We start from the raw sequence: 12,021 nt of genomic DNA, 5'->3' as shown, positions 1-12,021 counted from the left end.
TAAAAATCCTAAGGTTAATGCAGTAGATATGATTAATAACCTAAATATATAAAAAAGACAGTTCTTTAGTCGTCTCCTGGCCTGGTCCCAGGTTCGAGAGACACAGAATAAGCGTCGTGTGATGACAATGGGCATTTCATTTTCTCCATTATCAGGATGGAATGAGTCTAGCTTTATCAGGTTAGACATCATGTGGTACTTTTGGCTTTCTGTTCCTGCTGGATGTTTGAGTACCTTGTTGTTGTTCTTTCAGACGTTGTGTGTTAATCAGTGATTGCGTGTGTGTAGGTGTATTGGATCCGGGCGCTGGCTCGCCTGAGTCGTCATCTATAGGTGTATTGAATCCGGGCGCTGGCTCGCCGGAGATGTCATCTACTTGATCCGACGCCTTAGGTGGTTTGGTGGGGCTGGTCTTAACCCTGCTGGCATGAATCCACTGAGGTTGTCCGTCTGTGAGGATGCTGGTTCTTCGTCACTGCCAGTACAGTCTGGGGCTGGAACACGCGCGGCCTCCCAGAGTGTCCTTGGTTTTAGTGACTTCTCCAACACGCATCTCCTTGTCTCCACTTGTGGAACCGTGGAGGGGAAAGGCTGAGAGAGACAAACTTTCTGATAGTTATTATTCAGTTTTTCTACCAGGTTGTGAACATCAGTGGACAATGCAATATACATCACCTTCTACTAGCGGTGCCCCTCTGGAAGCTGACCATGGTGTTGGAAATAGTCTTATTTCAAATGGAAATAATTTGGTTACTGCAGATGGAGTCATAATGTATGAAATGGAAAATCTGGTTGTGGTAAATGCTGATGTTTTGCTTTTGGTTTTCCTACATTAGTTCGTGCACATGTTAGACAGGTTGCTAATATGCTTTTACTGCATGTGATGTTTTCTCAATTACAAATCTTGATTTTATTGCCCCTATTACCCCTCTTTGTCCGACATGACTCACACAGTGAAAATGTCGGGCAAGGACTGGCATCAGGGAATATGGGAGGGCAATCAAACCCTTAAGATTTTGTATAAGCCATCTCTGTCATCTATGGTACAGTCATTATTCTCCCAACAGGTGTAATCACATGCAGAGGCTTGCTCTTGTATAAATTTTAAATCAACATTTGTTTCTAAATAGTCTGGGAGTGTAACAAGTGACAGCTGTAGGGGCACAGATAATACTTCCTGCGGAGGTGGGAGCTGCAGCCTTGGCTGTCACGTCTGCTAAGGCATTACCTGTTGCTTCGTCTGTGTCAGCTGTACTGTGTCCTTTCGTTTTTACAACTGCAACGGCCGATGGTAGCTGTATAGCCTGAAAAAGTCTTTGCACAAGATCAGAATTAGCAATTTATTTTCCATCAGCAGATCTAAATCCTCTTTGTCTCCACAATGTGCCAAAGTCATGCACCACACCGAATGCATAACGGCTATCAGTGTAAATTGTTACCCGCTTATCCACATGTAACTCACAGGCGCGTATTAAAGCCATGAGCTCTGCTTTTTGTGCTGAGTGAAATGGTAATGAGTGAGCCTCTAGTATGATGTCAGGCAATGTCACCACCGAATAGCCACAAAGAAATAAGTTGTCATTTGGTTTTGAACAGGACCCGTCCACATAAACAATGACTGAGTCTGGGATTGGTGTCTGCTCTAAGTCTGGGCGTGGTGCTGTGGATTCCTGTATACGTGTCATACAATCATGATCGTCAGGGTCGTCTGAACCATCCTGTCGGTCAGAGGAACACAGCATACGAATGAGTAAGTGTGCTGGCGAATTGGGTGTGCTGCTTGCTTTTATAGTGAGATTTGCTGTTGAAGTCAGTGTAGCTTCATAACCTGAGCGACGTTGTGCGGTCATGTGTTGTGTAGTTATGTTTGCTAGAATGGTCGTGACCTGGTGATTGGTGTGTAGAATAGTGTCATGTGAGAGTGTGAGCTTCTCGCAGTCCCTTATCATGATAGAGCAAGCTGCTACTGCTCTCAGGCAGGCCGGCATCCCCTGAACTACTGCTGGCAGCACCTTTGAGTAGAAGGCTACTGGACGGTAGCCACAGCCATGCTCTTGGGCCAATACACCTGCACAGGTTGTGCCGTTCTCTGTGACGTACAGGTGGAACGGTAAGTGGTAGTCAGGCAGACCCAAACAAGGGGCGGAGGTCAGCGCTCCCTGTAATGCATTGAAAGAGGCAGTCATTTCTGTGGACCACAGTATTCGAGGAGGCTTGTCTTTTTTACAACAGTCACGCAGAATGTGGTCATGAAAAGAACAGTCTGGTATCCACTGTCTGCAATAGTTCACCATGCCTAGGAAAGACAGCATTTCCTTCTGTGTAGTGGGCCGAGGGACGGAGGTCACAGCTTTGACCCTGTCTGTAGTCATAGAACGTTGTCCGTGAGACAGTGTAAATCCCAAATATTGAACAGAAGTCTGACAGTACTGCATTTTCTTTGCTGATGCTTTGTGGCCAGTCTGTTGGAGGTGCTGGAGAAGCATGTGTGTAGCAGTTTGACATAGTTTTTCACTCGGAGCACAGAGGAGGAGGTCATCCACGTGTGGATCAGGGTGCAGCCCTGGAGGAGTAAAGCTGTCCAGGGTAGCACAGATCACCATTGAGAAAGCAGCAGGGCTGTCTATCATGCCTTGAGGCAGACGAGTCCAAGTGTACTGCTTATTTCTATGTGTGAATGCAAATAACGGCTGTGTGTCTTCATGCACAGGTACTGAGAAAAAGGAGCGGAGCATAAATCCACCACGGTAAAATGTGTATGCAATGCATATCAATATGCTGTGAACATCTGAAACGAGAGGTGGCAGAGGAATGTTGACTGCATTAATTTGCCTTAAGTCTTGTATGAAACGCCATACGCCAGGTTTGTTAGGCTTTGGCACAGGATTGACAGGAGTGTGGGCTTTATTACTCCTGTAGTCAATAAATCTCCTATCATGACATCTAGGGCTGCGGCTTTTTCCGTGGAAATGGGATGTTGCTTGACATATACTGGCTTGTTGTGTTTTAATAGGTGTACGTGATAAAGTGTACAGTCAATAAATCCTATATCATTCTCACTTTTAGACCACAATGTCATATTCTGGTATTCAGCTGGCAAGGTAAGTGCAGAAATAGTACAGTCGATAGGGTAGGTTAGATCTATGTGACGACATGGTGTAGTTATGTCATAAACTATGTCTGAGTTATGTGACAAAATCACTGTTTGACCTTAGAGAAACAAAAGTGTGGCTCCCAGTCATGGGATTACCTGGTAGTGGCGTCTGTACACGTTTTTTTGGCACAGTGTGTGACATAGAGTACCGGACAAAAAGGATGTTGAGTTCATTCTCTGCTGAGGGTCCAGCTGACACAGAGGATGTTCCTTCTCCATCATGTCGGTACATAGGGCAGAGAAAACATAGCTGTTATCAGTATCTGCAAACATTTCACCCTTTGTGTTAAATGAAATACACAAGTTCATTTTTGCCATTAAATCTCTGCCTAATAGATTCACAGGCGAGTTTGGAATAATTATGAATGGATGATATGTAATTTCATCTGGTTTTGGGCCCCAGCGTGTTTTTAGAGAATGAGTTTTGGGGCATTGCACTAGAGTTCCATTTATTCCCATGGTGTTGATGCACACAGAGGAAACAGGCCCACTATAGAATTTTCCAGACAGTGAACTTTTAGTGGCTCCACTGTCAACTAAAAAAGAATAAATCTTTTCACCTATCTCTATATCTAACATGGGCAAGCTTTCTGTGTTACGGGACAATTGCAAATGCAGCATCGTGTGTAGTGCTTCACACTGTCCCTCATCATCACCTGGGCCTCCCTATTGTCGGTCCAGTCTTTCGTTATCATATGGGTGGGGATTAAAATGTGGATTATAAGGTTGCTGCCTAAGTGCAAAGGGGCCATTATTTTGATGTGATTCCTGTCTGCGTTGCCAGTTACCTTGTCTGTAAGAGCTCTGCTTACGCCTAGTGGCAGGAGCTGGTCCTGTGTTTTGTGGTTGAGACCTATCTGCTGCTGATTTGCATTCCCTCCTCCAGTGTCCTATTATTCCACAATAAAAACATACGTCTCCACTCCTATCTCTCCTTCTGAAATCTCCCTGCTGCGCTTGTTGAGGGGACGGGGCCCCTGCATACATCATTTTTTCACTTTCCTCTGAGCCTTCAACATCAAAATTCAACATCATCTTAACACTTTTAGCCTTCGTGCTGTTGGGGAAAAGATCTGCACCAGCTTTTGTTTTGACAAGTGTGATAAAGTTCTTTATTTTCATGTCATAGAGATTATCAGTGGCAGTCAGCTTCAATAGTTGTGAACATTCTGGATGAATATTGTTTAAGAATGTTGTTATGAAAATCTGATCATTTCCTCCTTCAGGCATGCATGCCTCATTAGTCCAGCAGTGTGTGAAACGTTTCATAAACACTAGAATGGATTCATCTGGCTTTTGCTTACACATGGTTACTGCATTTAAATCAATTTTATCTCTAGACATTGTGAGCAGAAATCTCTTTAGATTTTGAAAAAAGGCTGTGATTTTGTCATCATTTATCCACAAAAACGAGGTGGTGTTGGCTGCTTGGTCGTTTTTAGGGTCTAGTTCCTCTACTTCTTCAATAAGCTGAGATTCAGTCACACCTGGAATTCGTTGACATAATATATATCTATAGTCAGGCCCACCCAAGTGGTGGTATCTGGTACTTCTCTGTAATGCAGAAACAAAGGCTGTAGGATTTTGTAGAGGATCGGGAAGTTCTTTAATGGTTGCTGCTAGCTCTGAAATTTTAGGGGGTTGAATGCAACACATGTCCCCTATTATCATGAACGGGAGGGAGGTGCTGACGTCATTAAATTGTGATCCCTGCTTTTCTTTATAACGGGTGTTTTTGTGGGGGCCCTCTTGAGTTTTTTCCTCTTTTTTCTGCTTTAAGTAGTTCCTTATTAAATTTCTGGTGTTAGTTATTGTTTTTGGCACAGTCAAACCATTCGCTACTCTAGTGTGGCGCTGAACATGATTATCTATGACAGAAACGGCCTCCTGCAGTTCAGCTTCCGTACGTTCAGTTAAAGGATCTTTCATGATTTCCTCATACTCTGTCATTAACTGTTTTGTTTGCTTTTTATGTTCCTGTAACTCTCTTTCTCGTTCAGTGTATTCTCGTTCCTGTCTTTGATCTAGGTTAAACCAGTCATCTTCTTCTGATTTAGGTGTCATTTCAGTGCCTTCCTCACTCCTTTGGGATTCTGCTGTTAAATCAGGATATACGCGCTGATGACGTGCAGCCGCCGCAGCAGCTATTAATTCTGTTTTTTCATCATAAGGCGGCGGAGCCGTAGGTTGAACGGATGGGCATATAAGGCTAGTTTTTTCTGCAGTGGATTTACTAGAGCCTACACTGGCTTGATTTAAAGCATTTACGTCTGGCTCGGGTCCTTTTTTCCATAGTGGTAGCATGCGATTGGTCACATCACGACATTCTATCATATATTTTTTACAGGACTTTTTAATCAGCCTACTTTTCTTATCACAAATAGTATTTAACATTTCTACTGACCTGTTTTCTGGCGATAATCGTTCGGGATAGGGCTCCGGAAATACATTAGGATGCATTAAAGTTATAGTTCTTAAGTTCGAGACGAAATCAGTCACGTAAAGCACTTCCGCATGTTCTGGATACGTAATCATGGAAGTCTTCATTGATTCGCGAGCGTGGGTTAAACGTAACCGGAAGTGGGAGTCGTACTGAGCCGCTATTTGTGATTTTATATTTTATTTTTTTCGGTTTTACAGTTAATTTTGATTTTTTATCGGACCCGTCTAAGGTCTTTGAATTATTCTGACCCATGGTCAGTGATTTCCAGAGGGGTTTAGACGCTTTGAAGGATTTAAGTTAGTTTCTATTTTTGCTGTGGCACACCTGAGGTTACTTGATTTTTTGCTAGCAATTTTATGTTTTTAGTGAGCAACTTCTCACTTTTTAACGAGCAACTTCTCGTTTTATGACCCCAGGCAACTTCCTGTGTCCTTTCTGCTGGTGAGCAACTTCTTAGTTTATGACAGCAGGCAACTTCCTGTGTCCTTTCTGCTTTTATTTACAAAACAACAGGCAACTTCCTGTGTTTCTATGTGGGCCACTAAATAAGGCTCCTCAGTGTATCCCACTTGTTACTATGTGGGCCACTGAAGAAGGCCTCGTCAGCGTATCCCGTTTCTATGTGGATCACTGAGAAAGGCATAACACAGTCTTATAAAATAAAAAGACAAGTGCCTACCTTCGTCAGGATCCCACTTCTCGACACCAAAATTGAAGGAAACTGTTTCCAGGGCCTACTCCGTGGATCGGCTTCCTCCGAGGCGTGGACGTCTATCAGCAGAGAATGTACCTTCACCTATCAGCAGAGAATGTCCCTTAGTCTGTAACACAGTCAAATATATTCTCAAGTAATATTCAAGCATGCCATTCAGCGTGTTAGTACGAGCAGCTCGGGAGCAGCTTGGGAGAACAAGAAAACAGAGACTGCTTTAGATTGTCTTCCCAAAGTGACTCAACTTTATTCACAAGTACAACAGTTTATATAGAGGGTAAAATTCATGAGACAGCAGATTATCAGTTTAAACCAGTACAGACCAAGATAAGGCAGTGTCTTCCTGCCCTTGGGTGAAGAAGCATCCTTTGTGTAGTTTATTAGTTCAGCTACAATTGTGATTATCTCAGCGACATATTTTCAAGGCACAAAACGAAGAGTTCTTACATTAGTGAAATCTGAAACAAACCATTTGGCCTCAACAGGCGTCTCCTAAAAGATTAAGAAACTAATGTAGCTGAGGGAGTGATCTCTGTGGTATTTCAACCTTGTACCAGCCTGTGATTCTCACACATCAATTCTTGGGTCAAAGAGAAAAATAACTAAAACAAAGGGGCCTTATTGAATGACAGAGTTTTCCTGCATAATGTCACTATAAAACAATATCCAGTAAATGCTACCATGGTACTAAAATACCTAACAACCACAAAGTCTAAATAGTCTTCAGATGTACACTCAGTTTTATCACTGTAGCTTTTCTACCTGCTGCTGACATTATTTTCCTTTACTCTCCCAAAGGTTTTATTTTGAAATGATTTCCATACTTATTAACAGAGGTGTGGACTCGAGTCACATGACTTGGACTCGAGTCAGACTCGAGTCATTAATTTTATGACTTTAGACTTGACTTGAAAAAATGTTGTAAGACTTGTGACTTGACTTGGACTTTTACACCAATGACTTGGGACTTGAATTGGACTTGAACCGGTTTACTTGAAAAGACTTGATATTTCACCCCAAATATAAAATTTAACATGCATATTATATAGAGATTGAAAATGTGACGTCATTCACGGGTAGAACCGCAAAGGATTCTGGGAACTCGTGGCAAGCGGTACTAGCGCATGCAGGCTTTCAATTAAAATCAGTTACACAGCAATAAAAAGAAACACAAAAATGTCAAGAAGCTGTTGTATTATTAACTGCAATAGCCGGTCGCATGACAGCCACGGGAAGCCGACGGGTAAAGAGATCGGTTGTTATAGGATTACGTCGTTGAAGAGAAATTGTTCGAGCCATGTTTCCGAAGTAACAAAGACGCGACGGATGGCCTGGATTGCAGCCATTCAAAGACCAAATATAACGTCTCAGAACACTCCAGCTCACAGGTTAGTCTGCTCCAAGCATTCACACAAAGGTCAGTCTGCTGTTGTAGTTAATGCGTCATTTTTCTTAACATAATTAGTGATATAGGTTACAAGCAAGTCTGGCGCTGAACAGAAATTGTGGCGCTATGCTCCTTTGTTTATTGTGCATAAATAGTGAATTGTCCTGACACAATATTGCGTTTCGCTTCTGTTATTATGGTACATTGACAAAAACATATACTTTTATTCACAGGATATATTTTGTCATGTGTTGAGAAAAACACAATTTAAAAATTACATGGTCTAATATTTACATTTAGCATATAACTGCAACATGCTTTTTTTCTGTTTTTTTTTTTAAAGACTCGAAAGGACTTGAAATTCAAAATTTCAGACTTGTGACTTTACTTGGACTTTTACACCAGTGACTTGAGACTCGACTCTGACTTGCCTGACATTACTTGAGACTTGACTTGAGACTTGAGGATAAAGACTTGAGACTTACTTGAGACTTGCAAAACAATGACTTGGTCCCACCTCTGCTTATTAATATAATTCATTGGACTGTGGCTAATTCACATGCCAATCCTCACTGGAGTACTAACTTAAATAAACATTTGCTCTTTTTGTGAACTCTGCTTCCAATTTTCTTAATTTCTTTTTATTTATAGCTCTTTACCTTTCACATTTTAAATAAAGGCTTTGATATTATTATTATATTAATGAAAAGTCAGGACATAGAAAATGATAAATGCTTTGAGAAAATATTTATTAGACGCATGGACAGAAATGTCATGACTGTAGCAGGTGAGCAGAGAGCTTCCTCTTCCAATGATGTGTCATTAAAAGGATATTTTCTTTCAGTTCAGCTCATCTGACTTTTGCCATTACCTCTTTCTTCCTGAATATACCTGTGTGTTTGTGTTTGTGTGTAATGGCTTGAATGGATGTTCAAGGCTGTGCCAGCCGTCTAATGGGTTTATATTTACCTGCCTGCCTCCAAACATAGCTCAATCAGTCCATTAGAAAAACAAAATGAATAGCTCCTTGCACAAGTGACCATCTGAATCACCTGAAGTAGAATTCCCTATAGCTCCGGAAGAAGTTCTAACAAAAAATAGGATAAAATAAAATATATGAGCTACAAATGTAAAGTCCTCATTTTCACATGTGAAATTTACAAAAAAATATCAGAAATACAAAATTATCACCAGCAGAATTTGGCCTATTTTCTATTTTCTATGCTTTATAAATGTGAAAGAAGTAAAAAGTAAAAATTGTACCAAAACTATTTTAATAATAAATATAAGCATTGCAATGATGTGTGAGTTTCCAAATGACTGACAAAATATGACTATGTAGCTCTAAAGTGAGGCTCACTTAATTAGGTGTATCTGTTCAACTTCTCATTAATGCAAATATCTAATCAGCCAATCACATTTCAGCAACTAAATTTGTTTAGGCACGTAGACATGGTCAAGAAAACGTGCTGATGCTCAAATCAGAATGTAGAATAAAGGTGGTTTAAGCGATTTTGAATGTGGCATGGTTGTTGATCTGAATATTTTAGAAACTTGGATTTTCCCACACAACCATCTCTCAGGTTTACAGAGAACAATAAAGAGAAAATATCCAGTTCTGTGGGTGAAAATGGCTTGTTGATGTCAGAGGTCAGAGGAGAATGGCCAGACTGCTCCCAATTTATAGCAAGACAACAGTAACTCAAATAACCACTCGTTACTTGTAATTGTGCATAAGAGCATCTCTGAATGCATGTCAAACTTTGAAGCAGGTAGACTACACCAGGTGTCAGCTGAGGTCCCAGTAGGCACAAGATCATAACAGCTGGACAACAAAAATTGGAAAAATGTTGTCTGGTCTGATGAGTGTCGAGTTGTGCTGTGACATTCAGATGGTAGAGTCAGAATTTGGTGTGAACATGAAAGCATAGATCAATCCCGCCATCTATCAACAGTTCAGGCTGCTGGTGGTGTGATGCATGGGGGTATTTTCTTCCTTCGAATTATTTTGTTTTTATTTTCTTTAGTACCAACTGAGCATTGGTTATAAACCAAGTTTCAAAATTCAAAGCTTAGGTTTGTTTAGAAGATGCTTCCTTTGAAGTTACAGCTTTGTAGAAAAGTATTAAGTGGACATATATATAACTTTACATCAGGGCTTCTATCTAACAGAAACCTCTTATAGAGGCTCCAAAAGGCCTCCAAAAAGTAAAACATCCCCAGTCTACACATAACCCTAAAAGGCCTTGAATAAAACTGTTCAGGGGAAAGATAGCATCAAAGAGCAGGTGCAAGTAGAAGAACAGCCCTTATAAGACATTGCATGAAGTTAAAATTAGCCTTTAGATGGGCAGAGCCTTAACCCCAAAAAGAGGCTTTTGCTGGTTCTTGAGGAAAAATAGACAATCAGTGCAGATCTCTTAATGACACGAAGAAAGGCGACTTCTACATGACATTTCTACTTTCTTCAAGGCTACTACATGTACATCTTTTCAGAAAACTTCTAAACAGATGCGGAGAAAACAGAAAAAAATGAAATAAAAAGGTGAAATCAACTTCCTCACAGACAGACCCCAATCAGTGAGGGTGGGAAAACAAGTCTCCCCCTCCATCTCACTCAGCACTGGAGTGCCTCAGGGCTGTGTTTTAAGCTCCCTGCTGTACTCACTGTACACTTATGACTAGGGATGGGTACCGGTGTCATAAACGGTAGTAACCAGACCGAAAAGCAGCGCACATTTCGGTGCTTTATTTCGGTGCTTTTTTTTCCTGAGCTGTGATACACTTCTAGCCAATCATTTTACGTTTCCCAGGATAGTAGGCGGGGCCAGGTACGTACGTTCAGTTAGAGCAGAGCTACAGATTAAAAATGTCCAAGGCGAAGCGGTCAAAAGTGTGGTTGTACTTCACAGCAAAATATGCAAACTCAGCAGCCTGCAACAAGTGCTTTAAGCTGATACTGTGATACTGTCAAAGGAGGTAACACCTCGAATCCGATGAAACACCTGGCGACACATAGTGGTTTTTTTAGAAATGCGCCGTATTTGATAGCTTGCTGCGAGACCTCACACTGTGCACGTTGGGTGGGTTGCCAGTTATCGGACCCGGAGCAACATCCCCCAAAAACCCGAAGAATAGAGTCCTGGCCCCTAGCCCTGCCAGTGTAGCAGAAATGATGAGGATATTGACGCAGCAGCAGCCGTTCTTCTCTGCGTGAGTCGCTTAATGTTGTTCGAGTGTAATTTACGTTGAGTAGGCTAACCACGTTATTACATTAATGCATGTAAGGTGAACTAGCAAACATCATCATAGCTACATGCGGCTGTCTTCTTGTTTGATGGCAGATACTCCCTTCACCCTGGACAAAAAGGCTAAAATGACCAAAGAAAAAGTGGAAACAGCTGAACATGAGAGGTTTTTGGACAAAGTTTGTGTTTTTTCCATTGTTTAAGCACTGCTTCCAGCCAAGAGTGATACCATATATGCCCCATAGCTGCAGAAAAGGCTAACATTGTTATCTTTTTACAAAAAAAAAAAAAAACAGCTGAACATGAGAGGTTTTTGGACAAAGTTTGTGTTCTCCATTCTTTAAGCACCGGTTCGGGCACCGTTTAAGCACCGGCACCGTTTCAAAAGTACCGATTTGGCACCGGTATCGGATAAAACCTAAACGATACCCATCCCTACTTATGACTGTGTAAACACATCCGACACCACCTCCATTGTCAAGTTTGCTGACGACACTGCTGTTGTGGGCCTGATCTCCGACAACATCGAGACGGCCTACCTGGAGGAGATTAGGAACCTGGAGACCTGGTGCCAGGAGAATAACCTCCTCCTAAACATCAGCAAGACTAAGGAGCTGATCGTGGACTTCACTACAAAGCAGGCGAGGAATTACAAACCCCTCATCATCAGTGGCACGCCAGTGGAGAGAGTGGACAGTTTCCGATACCTGGGTGTCCACATCACTCAGGACCTGTCATGGTCCTGTCACATCAACACCCTGGTTAAGAAAGCCCGTCAGCGTCTCTTCTTCCTCAGAAGACTTAGAGACTTCCATCTGCCACTGAAGGTGCTCAAGAACTTCTACTCCTGCACCATCGAGAGCGTCCTGATGGCAAACATCTGCACCTGGTTTGGGAACAGCACCAAGCAGGACAGACGAGATCTGCAAAGGGTGGTGCGCTTGGCAGAACGCATCATTCAATCAGAGCTCCCTGACCTGCTGTCCATCTACACCAAGTGGTGCAAGTCCAAAGCTAGGAAGATTATGATGGACCTCTCCCATCCCAACAATGGACTCTTCTCACTGTTGAGGTCTG

The sequence above is a fragment of the Mchenga conophoros genome, linkage group LG23 (genome assembly GCF_057382185.1).
Source record: "Mchenga conophoros isolate Kocher_MC1m ecotype Shallow Benthic linkage group LG23, M_conophoros_male_GT1.1, whole genome shotgun sequence".
NCBI lineage: Eukaryota > Metazoa > Chordata > Actinopteri > Cichliformes > Cichlidae > Mchenga > Mchenga conophoros.
Note: the sequence above shows the minus strand (reverse complement) of the source record.